Genomic DNA, 16,910 nt, shown 5'->3' with positions numbered 1-16,910 from the left:
ATGCCGTACGATATGGGCTATAGCCCATGGTCCAAAATGATGAGAAACGAGGCTAACTTTTTTTTTTTTAATTTCAAAAAACATGGGCTATAACCCATCGTTTTTGTCATTTCGTCATTTTTTTAAAATCCTCAAAAATGATGAAAAACGGCGCGCTATAGCATGCCGTACGATATGGGCTATAGCCCATGGTCCAAAATGATGAGAAACGAGGATAACTTTTTTTTTCAAAATTTCAAAAAACATGGGCTATAACCCATCGTTTTTGTCATTTCGTCATTTTTTTCAAATCCTCAAAAATGATGAAAAACGGCGCGCTATAGTATGCCGTACGATATGGGCTATAGCCCATGGTCCAAAATGATGAGAAACGAGGCTAACTTTTTTTTTCAAAATTTCAAAAAACATGGGCTATAACCCATCGTTTTTGTCATTTCGTCATTTTTTTAAAATCCTCAAAAATGATGAAAAACGGCGCGCTATAGTATGCCGTACGATATGGGCTATAGCCCATGGTCCAAAATGATGAGAAACGAGGCTAACTTTTTTTTTCAAAATTTCAAAAAACATGGGCTATAACCCATCGTTTGTCATTTCGTCATTTTTTTCAAATCCTCAAAAATGATGAAAAACGGCGCGCTATAGTATGCCGTACGATATGGGCTATAGCCCATTATCCAAAATGATGAGAAACAAGGCTAACTTTTTTTTTCAAAATTTCAAAAAACATGGGCTATAACCCATCGTTTTTGTCATTTTGTCATTTTTTTCAAATCCTCAAAAATGATGAAAAACGGCGCGCTATAGTATGCCGTACGATATGGGCTATAGCCCGTGGTCCAAAATGATGAGAAACGAGGCTAACTTTTTTTTCCAAAATTTCAAAAAACATGGGCTATAACCCATCGTTTTTGTCATTTCGTCATTTTTTTAAAATCCTCAAAAATGATGAAAAACGGCACGCTATAGTATGCCGTACGATATGGGCTATAGCCCATGGTCCAAAATGATGAGAAACGAGGCTAACCTTTTTTTTCAAAATTTCAAAAAACATGGGCTATAACCCATCGTTTTTGTCATTTCGTCATTTTTTTTTAATCCTCAAAAATGATGAAAAACGGCGCGCTATAGTATGCCGTACGATATGGGCTATATCCCATGGTCCAAAATGATGAGAAACGAGGCTAACTTTTTTTTTCAAAATTTCAAAAAACATGGGCTATAACCCATCGTTTTTGTCATTTCGTCATTTTTTTAAAATCCTCAAAAATGATGAAAAACGGCGCGCTATAGTATGCCGTACGATATGGGCTATAGCCCATGGTCCAAAATGATGAGAAACGAGGCTAACTTTTTTTTTTGAAATTTCAAAAAACATGGGCTATAACCCATCGTTTTTGTCATTTCGTCATTTTTTTCAAATCCTCAAAAATGATGAAAAACGGCGCGCTATAGTATGCCGTACGATATGGGCTATAGCCCATGGTCCAAAATGATGAGAAACGAGGCTAACTTTTTTTTTTTAAATTTCAAAAAACATGGGCTATAACCCATCGTTTTTGTCATTTCGTCATTTTTTTAAAATCCTCAAAAATGATGAAAAACGGCGCGCTATAGCATGCCGTACGATATGGGCTATAGCCCATGGTCCAAAATGATGAGAAACGAGGATAACTTTTTTTTTCAAAATTTCAAAAAACATGGGCTATAACCCATCGTTTTTGTCATTTCGTCATTTTTTTCAAATCCTCAAAAATGATGAAAAACGGCGCGCTATAGTATGCCGTACGATATGGGCTATAGCCCATGGTCCAAAATGATGAGAAACGAGGCTAACTTTTTTTTTCAAAATTTCAAAAAACATGGGCTATAACCCATCGTTTTTGTCATTTCGTCATTTTTTTAAAATCCTCAAAAATGATGAAAAACGGCGCGCTATAGTATGCCGTACGATATGGGCTATAGCCCATGGTCCAAAATGATGAGAAACGAGGCTAACTTTTTTTTTCAAAATTTCAAAAAACATGGGCTATAACCCATCGTTTGTCATTTCGTCATTTTTTTCAAATCCTCAAAAATGATGAAAAACGGCGCGCTATAGTATGCCGTACGATATGGGCTATAGCCCATTATCCAAAATGATGAGAAACAAGGCTAACTTTTTTTTTCAAAATTTCAAAAAACATGGGCTATAACCCATCGTTTTTGTCATTTTGTCATTTTTTTCAAATCCTCAAAAATGATGAAAAACGGCGCGCTATAGTATGCCGTACGATATGGGCTATAGCCCGTGGTCCAAAATGATGAGAAACGAGGCTAACTTTTTTTTCCAAAATTTCAAAAAACATGGGCTATAACCCATCGTTTTTGTCATTTCGTCATTTTTTTAAAATCCTCAAAAATGATGAAAAACGGCACGCTATAGTATGCCGTACGATATGGGCTATAGCCCATGGTCCAAAATGATGAGAAACGAGGCTAACCTTTTTTTTCAAAATTTCAAAAAACATGGGCTATAACCCATCGTTTTTGTCATTTCGTCATTTTTTTTTAATCCTCAAAAATGATGAAAAACGGCGCGCTATAGTATGCCGTACGATATGGGCTATATCCCATGGTCCAAAATGATGAGAAACGAGGCTAACTTTTTTTTTCAAAATTTCAAAAAACATGGGCTATAACCCATCGTTTTTGTCATTTCGTCATTTTTTTAAAATCCTCAAAAATGATGAAAAACGGCGCGCTATAGTATGCCGTACGATATGGGCTATAGCCCATGGTCCAAAATGATGAGAAACGAGGCTAACTTTTTTTTTTTCAAAATTTCAAAAAACATGGGCTATAATACCCCATCGTTTGTCATTTCGTCATTTTTTTCAAATCCTCAAAAATGATGAAAAACGGCGCGCTATAGTATGCCGTACGATATGGGCTATAGCCCATGGTCCAAAATGATGAGAAACGAGGCTAACTTTTTTTTTTTAAATTTCAAAAAACATGGGCTATAACCCATCGTTTGTCATTTCGTCATTTTTTTTAAATCCTCAAAAATGATGAAAAACGGCGCGCTATAGTATGCCGTACGATATGGGCTATAGCCTATGGTCAAAAATGATGAGAAACGAGGCTAACTTTTTTTTTCAAAATTTCAAACAACATGCCGTACGATATGGGCTATAGCCCATGGTCCAAAATGATGAGAAACGAGGCTAACTTTTTTTTTCAAAATTTCAAAAAACATGGCGCGCCGTTTTTCATCATTTTTGAGGATTTGAAAAAAATGACGAAATGACAAAAACGATGGGTTATAGCCCATGTTTTTTTAAATTTCAAAAAAAAAAGTTATCCTCGTTTCTCATCATTTTGGACCATGGGCTATAGCCCATATTGTACGGCATACTATAGCACGCCGTTTTTCATCATTTTTGAGGATTTGAAAAAAATGAAAAAAACGATGGGTTACAGCCCATGTTTTTTGAAATTTTGAAAAAAAAAGTTAGCCTCGTTTCTCATCATTTTGGACCGTGGGCTATAGCCCATATCGTACGGCATACTATAGCGCGCCGTTTTTCATCATTTTTGAAAAAAAATGAGGAAATTACAAAAACGATGGGTTATAGCCCATGTTTTTTGAAATTTTGGAAAAAAAAAGTTAGCCTCGTTTCTCATCATTTTGGGCTATAGCCTATATCGTACGGCATACTATAGCGCGCCATTTTTCATCATTTTTGATGATTTGACAAAAATGAAAAAAAACGATGGGTTATAGCCCATGTTTTTTGAAAAAATAAGTTATCCTCGTTTCTCATCATTTTGGACCATGGGCTATAGCCTATATCGTACGGCATACTATAGCGCGCCGTTTTTCATCATGAAAACAAAATTTGTATGTCTACTTCGAAGTTATGCATATTTTATGATAGGCCACTCCCATTGCATCTCCCCCACCCCTTTTAGCCAATTGGTCTGAAAGCACATGACCTTCATGCAACATTTCAGTCTTCTACAGCAAATATTGTAGCTGCTAGAGGGACGTTTAGGAAGATTTGACAAAACCGCTGGCGGCCATTTTGAAAAATGGCTGCCACACCCACCAGAATAAGAATTTGGGATGGCCCAATATCCAGTTTCGTTACCAATATATCTGTCAAAACTTCTGCCAAATTTGGCGCTTACGTCATAAAATGAACGATAGGTTAGCTATGCCGCCTCACTATGGAACGAAAATCATTCCGAGACCATGGGCTATAGTCCATGATCTTGGAATGATTAGTCTATTTTTTCAAATCCTCCAAAATGAAAAACGGCATACTGAAAAACGAGGATTTGAAAAAAAGTTCCATGACTTCTAATATGGACCCCCAACCCCCAACTGACTGCCGAGTGTGACCGTGGACTGCCATTTTTGGTGGAAGGAGAAGAGAAAACCAAGAGTACCTTCGGGCTTGTCCCTGAATAGACTTGTAACCCAAATGTAGAGAGTACAAACGCAGTAAAGAACCTGGGGGTTATCATCTCTGAAAAGGCAACAATGAGCAGAAAATGAACCATGTAAATACAACAAATTGAGGGCACCGCAGGGAGTTGAACCCCATTCTGGTAAACCAGTAGTACCACACCAGTGCCTTAGTTTGTTTTGTTGTAATTTACAGGTCCAAAAGCAATCACATTCATAATAATTTGAATCATAATGGACTATAAATGATAGCCATGATTATGTCTTACAATTGAAATCGAGAAGAAGACTAAGGAAAACTCCTCAGACATAAACTAAGAAAATATTTTATTTTTCCGTGCTCATAAAGAGCTGCAAAGTGCTAAAAGTGAAAAGTGCAGCAGAAAACCTTTGGGTCATAGGCCCATCGTCAATGCCTCGCCTACTGACCGGCATGAATTAAGTTTTAGCTGCAAATGGCAGCATAAATAAATCACATCAATACACACCACATAAAGTGATGTGAACTGACACGATGAAGCTTCACTCGCACATTATAAAAGACATACATCACATCAATCCACATCACATACCTAACCCTAGCCCTAACCCTAAATTCATCATGTGATGTGGGGATGACGTGATGAAGCCTTACTCACCAATGTGAAATGATACGAGACATAAACACACATCACATACCGGGCCTGTGTTCATATGTGATGTGGGCTTAGATGAAGCTTTATACTCACAAATTGGATCTGATAATATAGCACAAACAATGCTCTTATGACCTAGAGGTTTGCTGCTGGACTTCTCACTTAAAGCACTTTGAGCGCTTTATGAACATGAACAAAACAAAAAGATTCTTGGTCTCCGCCCAAGCAGTTGGCCGTAGGTTTGTGGCCAGTCTTTCTAGCCAGTTGTCCCACATTTCTATTTTAAAATCTACATGTTTTCAAAAGAATTGCCCACATTTAAATATACATTACAATTTATGCCATTTGTGGACGATTGACAAATTATACGAGGTGCAAATTATGCAATGGCAGAAGCATTCTTTGGACCCCAGTATTTGTCAGCAATACTATGAACATGAGAACACAACATACATACAACACTGAGGATGACATTAGAACACAAGAGCAATGAACAGAGTGCATGGCGTGCAACGAGCTATCCGCAATTTGTGAAATAATCACATAAAAATATCACATAAATGCACATCACATACCGGCCTGTGTTCATATCTGATGTGAACTGACGTGATGGCGCTTTACCAGCAAATGACACAACGCAAATGACGTGAAACGATACAGCTCCAATCAAATGATTAGAAACTGTATGAGAGACACGACCCGACACACGCACCACATACACTAGTGAAGAACTAGTGATAGATAGGAAAGAAAGAAATTACTTATGAAAAATAAAGCAAAATGCGATTAAAAACTCTGACCAGAAAAAACAATAACTTTATTAAAGCAAAGAATAGAAGAGAAGATGAAAGGTCGGGGTAGAAACCGTGCATGTTCGATACCAATAGGTTATCAATAATGGATGATCTTTGCATCGTGAGCTTGTAGATCAGCTATTTGCTACTTTAGTGTGTGACACTGTAGCATGACCAAGTAAGGAAATTAATTTACAAAAGGTTGAACTATGGAGATACAAGGTTTCTGCCCGACATCAAAAGATAATAAACTACGCCCACTTACCTTCAATATCAGCACTAAACAAAACAAACTAACCAACGAAGAAAATCTGCCATAATTTTCTTCCTGTTAGTTTGGACAGATCTACAGCATAGAAGGCTGTAAACAGTGTTAAGCAGGCTACATGCTACCATAATGATACCGGAAATAAGTCGCATGACGCCAAATCACATTTTGTACACACAGTCCACTAGTGAAGAACTAGGGCAATGGGCAAGGAGAAAAAAAAAATACTTTTTTTTATTAAAAGAGAAAGGAAATAGAAATTCTAATAACTCGACACAGAAAACAGCACAGAAAGACTACAACAGAACATACATAATGTGATGTGACGTGACGCGACAGCTTTACCCGTAAATTATGTTAAACAATACATAAATCACATTGCGGCATGTGATGTAGAGTGGCATTATACACAGATTACGTGAAACGATACACGGTGCGAATGACAACCTATGGTATGGTAGCATGTAGCATGTAGCCCACTTACACAAGCATCAGGAATCAAAAGGTTCATTACTAACCTTCACTGCCAACAGCACCCAGGAGTGGCAACAGCACTGTACCTTCAATACCGACGTCGCCTTGTCAGCTTCACGTTCTGAAATGACAAGAAAAAAATATATCTATTTAGTTGTCGGCCTACAGGATGACATTTTGTAAGTCATAACAGTCACTGAAAGCTGTGTCACCAATATCTTACTTTATTATTGTCACAAATTGTGATTAAAGCTCCTATAAGCAATAATGTCAATTTTAATGATTTTTATTTCATTCAGCAATGAGTAAAACACACATGATTTAGTCTCTGCGATACATCTAGGGGCCACAATCTGCAGTCAAAGATATTCCTAGAAGCTTTGTCATTGGTCAGAGAAAAAAAAAGAACCCGGTCAAAATGACTGACCAATCAGGAAGTAGACAGGCAACTCGACCAATGACAAAGCTAGGAACATCTTTGAATGCAGATTGTGGCCCCAAGATGTGTCAGAGACAATATTGTGTTACCCATTGCTGGCAGTCTGAATACCAATTTTTTTTTAAGTAATTACATTTGACATATTGCTTATAGCAGCTTTAATGATTCAACCCATTAAACGGCGACTTCACCCCTTTTGCAACCAGAGCTTATTTTAATGATGTTTGGGAGACAAGAAACACTTTCCTGGGTTTTTTATGTGGGTAATCGTCGTTTTTATATATGTAGTATTTCAAAAGTGTCCATGGGCTCCATGATGTCATGGACAATGGGCTCACTTCCTCCCTAGACTACATGTTGTCTCAGTAAGACAGCCCTCCCCTATGCACAAGGAGAAGTGCACCAAAGCATTATGGGAATTGTAGTCTGGGTAGGAAGTGTCCATGAAATCATAGACACATTGAAATACTAAAAACACATAAAAACCTCAGTAAGGCAATGTATGACAATGAATGGTCAACTTGACATGTAATGGTGACACTGCCCTTGTTTCTACTACAGCCACATGTAATCCAGGTACATACCATGGGGGGGCTTCCGTCGCTCAGTTGAAGATAGCCGGTATTAATAGAGCCGCGTAGGTTGTATGGCACAATACGTCCCGAGCACCGTACGCCTCGTAATCTCAGGGAGCGTTCGTTGACACCGTTATACGTTTCAGCTCAGCCGAGTAGACACTCTATTATCAATACCAGCCATCTCCTGATGACCCCATCCAAGGTCACACATGACACCAAGGTCACATGATTAACCTGCAAGACATAAATAAAAACAACATTACTCTTTATCCAGATTTCATACATTGTAAAATTCATATAATATTTCACTTTATCGTCTACTCAGGCTTATGTGAACACTGCAGACAGCTTTTAAGTTGCTTGATTCAGTATTTAAATATTCATTTTAGCATTTTAACTTAAAAACTGTCTGTAGTGTTCACATAAACCCGAGTAGATAATACAATGACAAAAAGTTAGTTTTTTAAAGTGAATTGTCCCTTTAGTTGGTAAAAAAAAATCTAAACTTCAAAATCTACATTATATAACTTGAGTCAAAGTTAAAAGGTTTTGGCATCAAAATGTACTTAAACATTTCAAATGGGACAATCTGCATACTTGGTCATTTTGAACAGAAAAAAACCTTTTGAAAATAGCAGATCTAAAAGCTCACAATGTGTCACATCACATTCACAATGCATTGTGAGCTTGTAGATCAGCCATTTTCACAGACAAGACAATGCTTTTGTTGCGATCAAGGCCCAAGGCCTCAGTCACACATAAGCATATGTTCTGGGCTCTGCCTGCATGTGTTTGATTGCCCCCCAAAATCAAACACAAATGTTTGGTCAAAGCATGTGCCTCCCATTGGAAATGCATTGGGGCGGCCATTAAACAGACAAGACAAATGTTTTTTTTGTGTGATCGAGGCCCAAGGCCAAAGAACGAGTCCTATAAAAGGACAAACATTGCTGACATTGTTGTCCATTTAGTGTCACAATAAACAACAGTCTTATAAATACTCTGTTTAAACAATAAACAGTCCTATAAATCATCTTAATGTCTAAACAACAACAGTGCTCAAGGATAAAACCGTGTTTCTCAAACAAACGCTTCTTACCTTGGAACAAACAGCTCTGCTCACAGACAGCATGAAGTGGATCCCAAACCAAACAGCATGCTGGGAAAAAACATGGCCGCTCCTATTTAAATCCAAAGCCCCGCCCACTGGATCCGGTCACCTGTTCAACTAGTCCGTCCGTCATTGGTCCGTTAGTCAGAGTGATTTGTGTTTGAATCATCCACTGTTGATGTAACTGCTGTGTGCACCACACACACACACACACACACACACACACACACACACACACACACACACACACGCACTCATGCACTCACGCACGCACGCACGTGCATTATTTCACCCTTTGGTTGGTTATAAAGGCTTATATTAATAAACACAAGGACGTGTGTGTCTGTGGCTGTCTGTATCAGCCTTTATAGGTTTGTTTATTCCGCCATCTTGTTTGATATTTGTTTGAGTGTCACCACCATCAGCCTTTAACAGGTGTTCAATCAGGCAAATGAGCACCAGCAGCCATCTAGCAGCTGATGCACTCTGGGAGATGTAGTTGTTGAGACTGTAGAAGTTGTCTGAGGTGTCTTGTAGAAGATCCATGCTCCATTTATGAGTTTTAACTCAACAATAACGATTCATTATGAACTAATAACCTATAAGCTCATCAAGTGTGGTAGGACAAGGTGTCAAATCTTGAGGTCCTGCAGAAGTGTGGTCTACCCAGTGTTGAAAGCCTGATCATCAAGGCCCAGTTCCGGGCAGTAATGATACTGCCTGTGATACTGACATGATACTGATACGATGTAAAACTTTTCTCAACAATATGACCCGTAATTACATTATTAACTGTGAATTGAGCGGCTACATGTAACACATTATTACATGATTACATTATGCAAAAATCCATTATTATGTTATGCTCTCATGATGTATTACATTGTGACCTTATTAGCCTACATTATGGGCCTTTACTACATTTAGGTTATCACATTATGAACTGTTATTACATTATGTGCCGTTATTACATTATGAGTTGCTATATTAGACTCAGTATAATTATGATATTCTAACTACCATAACATCCCTGAAACTGGCACTGCTGGGAAGGCAATTCCCAGCTGCCTTTGGTCTAGACCTCTGGGTTTAAGTAGAAGCGTTTATGACTGATTGGACTTGATGGCTCGTGCTGTTCTTTGGTCAAGAACTGGGGGAACCACCTGGAACTCTGTCCTGTAGTGTGAATGCAGTGATAAAATCTTCCCCGTGTCAGGCTAGTTCAGGATAAAATGCAATTATTTCACATAGCCATCTTTGTGTTTCTTTTAATACTCTAACCCAGGGATACTCAAATAGATTTACCTGTGGGCCACATTACAAAAATGGCAAGGGGCCAGGGGCCAGTAGATAAAATTACGACATTAATGATACTTGATAACTTCTCTCTTTCAATTGCTGTCTGTCTGCCTGTCTATGAGTAGCTGTCTGCCTGCCTGCCTAATTGTCCATGAGTAGCTGTCTGTCTGCCTGTCTATGAGTAGCTGTCTGCCTTCCTGCCTGTCCAATTGTCCATGAGTAGCTGTCTGTCTGTCTATGAGTAGCTGTCTGCCTGCCTGCCCAATTGTCTATGAGTAGCTGTCTGTCTGTCTGTCTATGAGTAGCTGTCTGCCTTCCTGCCTGTCCAATTGTCCATGAGTAGCTGTCTGTCTGTCTATGAGTAGCTGTCTGCCTTCCTGCCTGTCCAATTGTCCATGAGTAGCTGTCTGCCTGCCTGTCCAATTCTCAATGAGTAGCTGTCTGTCTGCCTGTCTATGAGTAGCTGTCTGACTGCCTGCCTGTCCAATTCTCCATGAGTAGCTGTCTGTCTGTCTGCCTGTCTATGAGTAGCTGTCTGCCTGCCTGCCAGCCAGCAAGTTGGTTAACAGAAAATAAATTGTTATGGCTGAGTAAAATAAAATACAATAAACACAATTTGCCTGAAAATAGATTACCCAGCTATGACCTTTTTCATGAAAAAAAATGAGTAGTGATATGGCTGACTGAGTAAAATAAAACAATCTACCTGAAAATAGATAGCTATAAGTGAAGAGCAATTTCCGCAATTACCATTTCCGCAATTTCCTCAATTTCCATTTCCGCAATTTCCACCATTTCCGCAATTTCCATTTCCACCATTTCCGCAATTACAATTTCCGCAATTTCCATTTCCAACTATTAATGGCAGCTGGGTTTCATCATTCAAATAAAATAGAATTCTGTCCGTTTAGCTATAAAATTATGTCAGGGAATGGGGATACACAGTATGTCTTTCATTTGCATTGCATTATTTTCGTTCGAGTAATAGTAAAACTCTAATAGTATTACTTATAATAATGTAATTAAAGATAACTTCATTCAGATTTATTTATTTTTATTTCATTTTCCAGATTTTTTTTTCTTCTTTTTTTTAGATTTTCATTGGTGGGCCAGTCATAATGGTCCCGCGGGCCTGATGTGGCCCTCGGGCCTGAGGTTGAGTATCACTGCACTAGGCTACTGCAATGTTACAGCCGTAACGCTGCCCAAAACAAAAGTATACGCCGAGTTTAACTTATGCATTTACATTTTCGTAACACTATATCTTCCAGCACTGTAAAATCTAAATGTTGAAAGTCATGCAACAAACATCCAATTTACACAAGAAAGAACAAACACAAATACAAAGAATATAAAATGTAGCCTACAGTCAAGTTTAATATAATACAAAGATGTTGGCATATGACACTGATGTGAACCTGTACTTTATGAACAAAAGCACAACATGTCATAATATACAATGGCTGAAAATGAGATAAGATTACATATTTATATAAAGTGCAATAAAAATAAATGCAACACAGTGAAGACCTGAACACTTACTAGACCCCAACGTACAGGGGTCTTCAACAGGGGGCGTCCTCAGGGTGTCAGAAATTCTGGGGGATGGAGTTTTAGACCAACCATCCCGATTCTCGGGGGAACATTGGCAGGGAATAGCAGATCTATAAGAGCAGATTTCAACGTGCGGCGCCATCCATGTTTTGGCTATGTCGTGACGTCATTTATGCATCCTACCTGGGTCAGTCCCCCTCCCCCATTCTGAATTCCCAAAGACAATAATTTAATAAATAAGAACTGTATTCCAAATTAAACCAAAGAGCATGGCGGTTTGATTAATATGGATATGAAGTATCAACTGACTGCGAAAAAACACTAACACTAATATTACACACCGACAAATTAGTAAACATTTCGCCAGAAACGGACTGTATCAAAAATGAATGACTATCGTAAACGATACAGAGCCACGTACCTGACAATATCGCCAGGACAGTTTATTTTTGGATTTCTTTTGGATTTTTTGATTCTGAGATGATCCAATTTTATTGACGTCTGGACTTCGGTACTCTATTGGCGTAGCAGAATTGGCTCAAGAGACTAAAAGCCCAATATCTCACCAGACCCATGGCGGAAATTACCCTTTAGGCTAGTGGATAAGATGCTTCCCAGCGTACGTGGGAGACCTGGGGTTCGAATGCCGGGTGTTGCATAGAAGAAAATGGTGTCCAGGCTACTGTGCAACATAGGTACAGAACACACCTCTTCTGCCTACACCAAACTATCAGCTATGCCCTTCCTAAAAAGGTCTGCATATAAAAATAGTAATAAAACCAGTCACCCTTCAGTCTGATTTGTGACAACACCTCTGGATCCCTGTAGATTCTTTCTACAGAAATGTCTTCTTGCGCACACACAACAAAGTCACACCAATGCAAGCCTGACATTAGGAGCTGGCCTTGAACTTGCCAGTAGTAGGCATGCTGTTTCTTCAAGACCGGTGAGCCATTTTTCATGGTCATGTACTTGCAGTCTACATAGCTAGATAAATTGGGACACTTGAACTCTACCAAACCGAAAGGTGGGTACTCAGAAGGATCGAAAACCTTGCCATCAGGAGAGGCTGCCAGCCAGGGAGCATCAGGGTGAATCACAAGGCCACACGGGTGATAATTGATGTTCTTCCTCTTGGCATACTCCATTGCTGCCTCCATCTCCATCGCCAGGCCCCTCTTCATGTCAGCTGTTTGTACGGTGCCCCTCAGAATTCTTGTAGCCAAATTAGTAGCTGAAGTCTGCCCCCTAACATGGCACGCCTCTCGAAACCTGTAGGTAGTGCAACAGTTCATATAATCACAGGGTCATCTTATGAGCTTGTAGATCAGCTGTTTTTGGTATTGTTGTGTAACGCGTGATTTCTTTATACGTCCGTGATTAGACATGGTAACGCCCCGCCTGCCTCTGAGGTGGTGGAAAGCCTGGGTGAGGCGATATTATATAATACAAGAGAATGACAGCTTGGCACGCGCAACAGTAACTTTTATTTTTTTTAGAAGAGGCAAACATTATTGTACTGTAAAAAGGTATCTTTTCCCTTGATCTTTATCTTTTTAGTATTAGTACTATTAGACAGAAATCATTATGATTATTATGATCATCCAAATCAAATCATAGTTGTTCAATCAATTATTAAATCAAAGCAAACTGTACAAACAATACTGGTTTGCCTCTTAGTTAAAGTTACTGTCGCGTAAGTTACTGTCGCGTGGCAGGCAGGCGTTACCATGTCTAATCACGGACGTAGAAAGAAATCACACTTGATTGAGAAAGTATTAAATAGGGCTTAGAAAGAAATATAGTTCTTGGTATTCTAATTTAAAGTAAAAAAACGTTAAGCGTTAATAAAATATTCAATAGTTTCCATACCTGGAAGAGGTCAGTCTTTGCTTGCGCAGCGTCTTCCACTCCAAACTGGCACTCTGCTCCGTTGTTGCTTCCTCAATTTTCTGAGCTGTAGGAAACGTGACCTGAAGAGACTTGATGTGAAGTTCTTCATGTTGCAAACTGTTAATAAATAATTCAATCAATCAATCAATGGTCATAGTCCATAGCCCGGACGGTATGTTCAGGGCAGTGCCAGCATGTTGTGAGCCTCCAGAATGTGGTGTGTGTGTGCATGCACGCGCCTCAGTATGTGTGTGTGTGTGTGTGTGTGTGTGCACATGTTCAGGGCAGCTCCAGCATGCTGTTGGCCTCCAGAATGCAGTGCGTGTGCGCGTGCACGAACTCCTCTTGGCCGCGCGCACACACGATGTCCAGGAAGACCTTCCGCTCTGGCAGAGTGATGAAGACCACCTCGGCCATCTGACGAATCAGCCAGGGATGGTGAGGGGCCAAGGCTACGAGATATGCCTCTCTGAAATACACACACACACACACACACACACACACACACACACACACACACACACACACACAGTCAGTCACACACACACACACACACACAGGAGTGGTTGCACCGCTCAAAAAGACCAAACACCATACAGATATGAACATGAACACGCCCTCCTCCACAGTGCTTTGGCACCTTGCTAATCAACAGGATTACCAACACTGCAGATCAGACAGGACGGTGACCCACACATAATCTAGCTTCCGCACAGTGTCAATAAATTAACACATTTAACCCATTTTGGGGCGGGAACCCCTTTTGGTGTTTCATTATGTATAAATAGCAGATCTAGAAGCTACAATAGCAGATCTACAAGCTCATAGCTTGTAAATTTTCAATTTTTTGAAAGATCGTGAAATTGTAGTGAAAATCTTTTAATATTTATATATTCTTTCAAAGCGAACGTTTTTTAACTGATATCTTTGCTTCTGGGAGGTCACTGGAACAACATATTTTCAGATGGGGGTCAGCGGCCAATTACATAATAATCTTGGGGGTCGTTGACATGAAAGTGTTTGAGAAGGACTGACATAGAAACATATGGTTTTTCAGAAAACTGTCAGGATTTAGAAGACATGTAGAATCGTTCCCAGGTCAAAATGGGTTAAACATTGATCTATATGTTGTACACAAGGAAACTATAAAATATCCAACACAACAGTCACTTCCAATCCAGCTGGTGATGTCAATTAGCCTATAGTCTGTCCCAAATCACAATGTTGCACATTTAGCAACATCAACTGTGGACCCAGGGGGAAGATTTGTATGAAATGTATACAAATAGCAGATCTGCAAGCTCACGTGTCCAAGTAGCCAAACTAACACACACACACACACACACACACACACACACACACACACTAGTGCATGGTAACCAAATGGACCCTTATTAGATATTTAACTCTTGAGATAGTAGAATGAAACCAAATGGACCCTTATTAGATCTTTAAGAATGAAACCAATGGACCGCAGTCGGGCTAATTAATTTAATACCAGAAGTCTACACAATTAGATGTAAAATGATTGTCATTTTAATCAATGTTTGCCTGTTATCTCTAATTGTACATTTGTACCTTAATTAACATCAATAGCCTACACTGCAGCATGGATGGAATTGTGGACAAAATAATTTATAGAAGTGTATATTTGTTCATCTCAGAATGTTCTGATGAATTGAACATGGTGGACCCTGTTGTAAACAAGTGTAATACTTTATCAACGTACCGTCCACAAACAGTCTTTGTATTGAGTTGTGCTTTCATGTGAAATTAACCCTCTGCAAACTGTTAATAAATACTTCAATCAATCTTATCCAACGTCAACAACATATTCTAAATATCATGGTGGTCCGTGGCTCAGATGCCGAACCATAGAAACACAATTTAAATAAATGTTAGCTTGCCAGGCCCAAGTCTGTGCAACATTTGAGCCACGGACCACCATTTGACGACATTGGACCCTGTGACGGTCCATTTGGTTACATGTAGGCCTATATACTATCAGAGTTACAGAGCTTTAAGGGTCCATTTGGTTCCATGTGTCACATTCTTTCTCAGAGGTACAGAGAGAAGAGTTACAGAGTTACAGGTTGAAAACCACTGAGCTAAATAAGCGAACACCTGAAAACACTCACTGAGTTTGATAGACTGAAGACTTCTGTTTCCACAGCTTACTGTAGAAGCTTTTTGTTGTTTTTCACCAGCCTGGTAATAAAAACACTGACAATTCTATACTCTACTCGATGTCCATGTTGTCTACAATATGTTACATTACGAGTTATTTATGAGAACAAACGGCTCGTTGTAACAAACAAACACGTGTGTTGTGTGTTGGCGTTTTTTTCTACCAAAAGCTGGCGTGGTGAGTCCTGATGACTTAAATACATGCACATGCGTATGGATGGTAAAACCACTCTCCCTGCTGGACAACATTTTCATCACCTCAGGCAGAATGAAAAATCTGGCGAGGGGACGCCAGGCAGTATCCAGCACGCACCTCACGCACAAACGCACGCGCACACACACACACACACACACACACACACACACACACACACACACACACACACACACACACACACACACACACACACACACACACACTTTATGTATGTCATTTCATGACAGTGTCTGGCTACCTTGAAGTGTATGATTCAGCTTCATGGTATCAAACAAATTGTTTTAAAATGTTAGTGTTAATGTTAATGTTAGTGTTAAATAGTGTAGTCATTTTTTAACTTAAGTCATTTGTAACTTAATACGTCTTCTTTCTAAAAAAGAAAAAGTATAAACTTTTTCAAAACAACTTTTTCACCAATGAAAGTTGGAAGATGAAAGAGTAATAAGAGCTCAAAAAAGTTAAATGTGAAAAATGGGACCTTTCTTCCATCGACTCTCATTATAAAGAATGTAAAAAAAGTTAAAAAGTATAAAACTTTGTAAAAAATTAAAATACAAGCACACATCACTGCAAAGAGCTGAACAGTTTGAAGTTTGAACAAAATTTCTAGCATAAAGTATGTGGAAGTAGTTAGATGACGAAAAAAGTGGCGGAATAAATAAAGAATAAATATAAACTGGCAGTAACAATAGTGTGCTCGCTGAGGCGAGCCCACAATAATAATAATAATAATAATTTATTGTATGGATGTTGTCTTGAGGGTTTTTTTAAACACCCAGTACAATTTACGTCTTGTCCACTAGATGGAGACTCTTGACCATAATTATGTGAATACCATCGCTCCATGTGATTATCTCAGCACAGGTTCAAGGGGTGCATAAATGTACTTGTTATTGTTAAGGCCACTCTGAGTCCCGTAGATTATAGAGTAATACATCAGGATTAATCCACACAGTTTTTGGTTGTTTTTTTTGTTTTGTTTTTTAATGACAGGATCATTTCCCG

This window comes from Protomyctophum bolini, assembly GCF_963924005.1.
Source record: "Protomyctophum bolini genome assembly, chromosome: 1".
Taxonomy (NCBI): domain Eukaryota; kingdom Metazoa; phylum Chordata; class Actinopteri; order Myctophiformes; family Myctophidae; genus Protomyctophum; species Protomyctophum bolini.
This window is presented reverse-complemented; position numbering follows the sequence as displayed.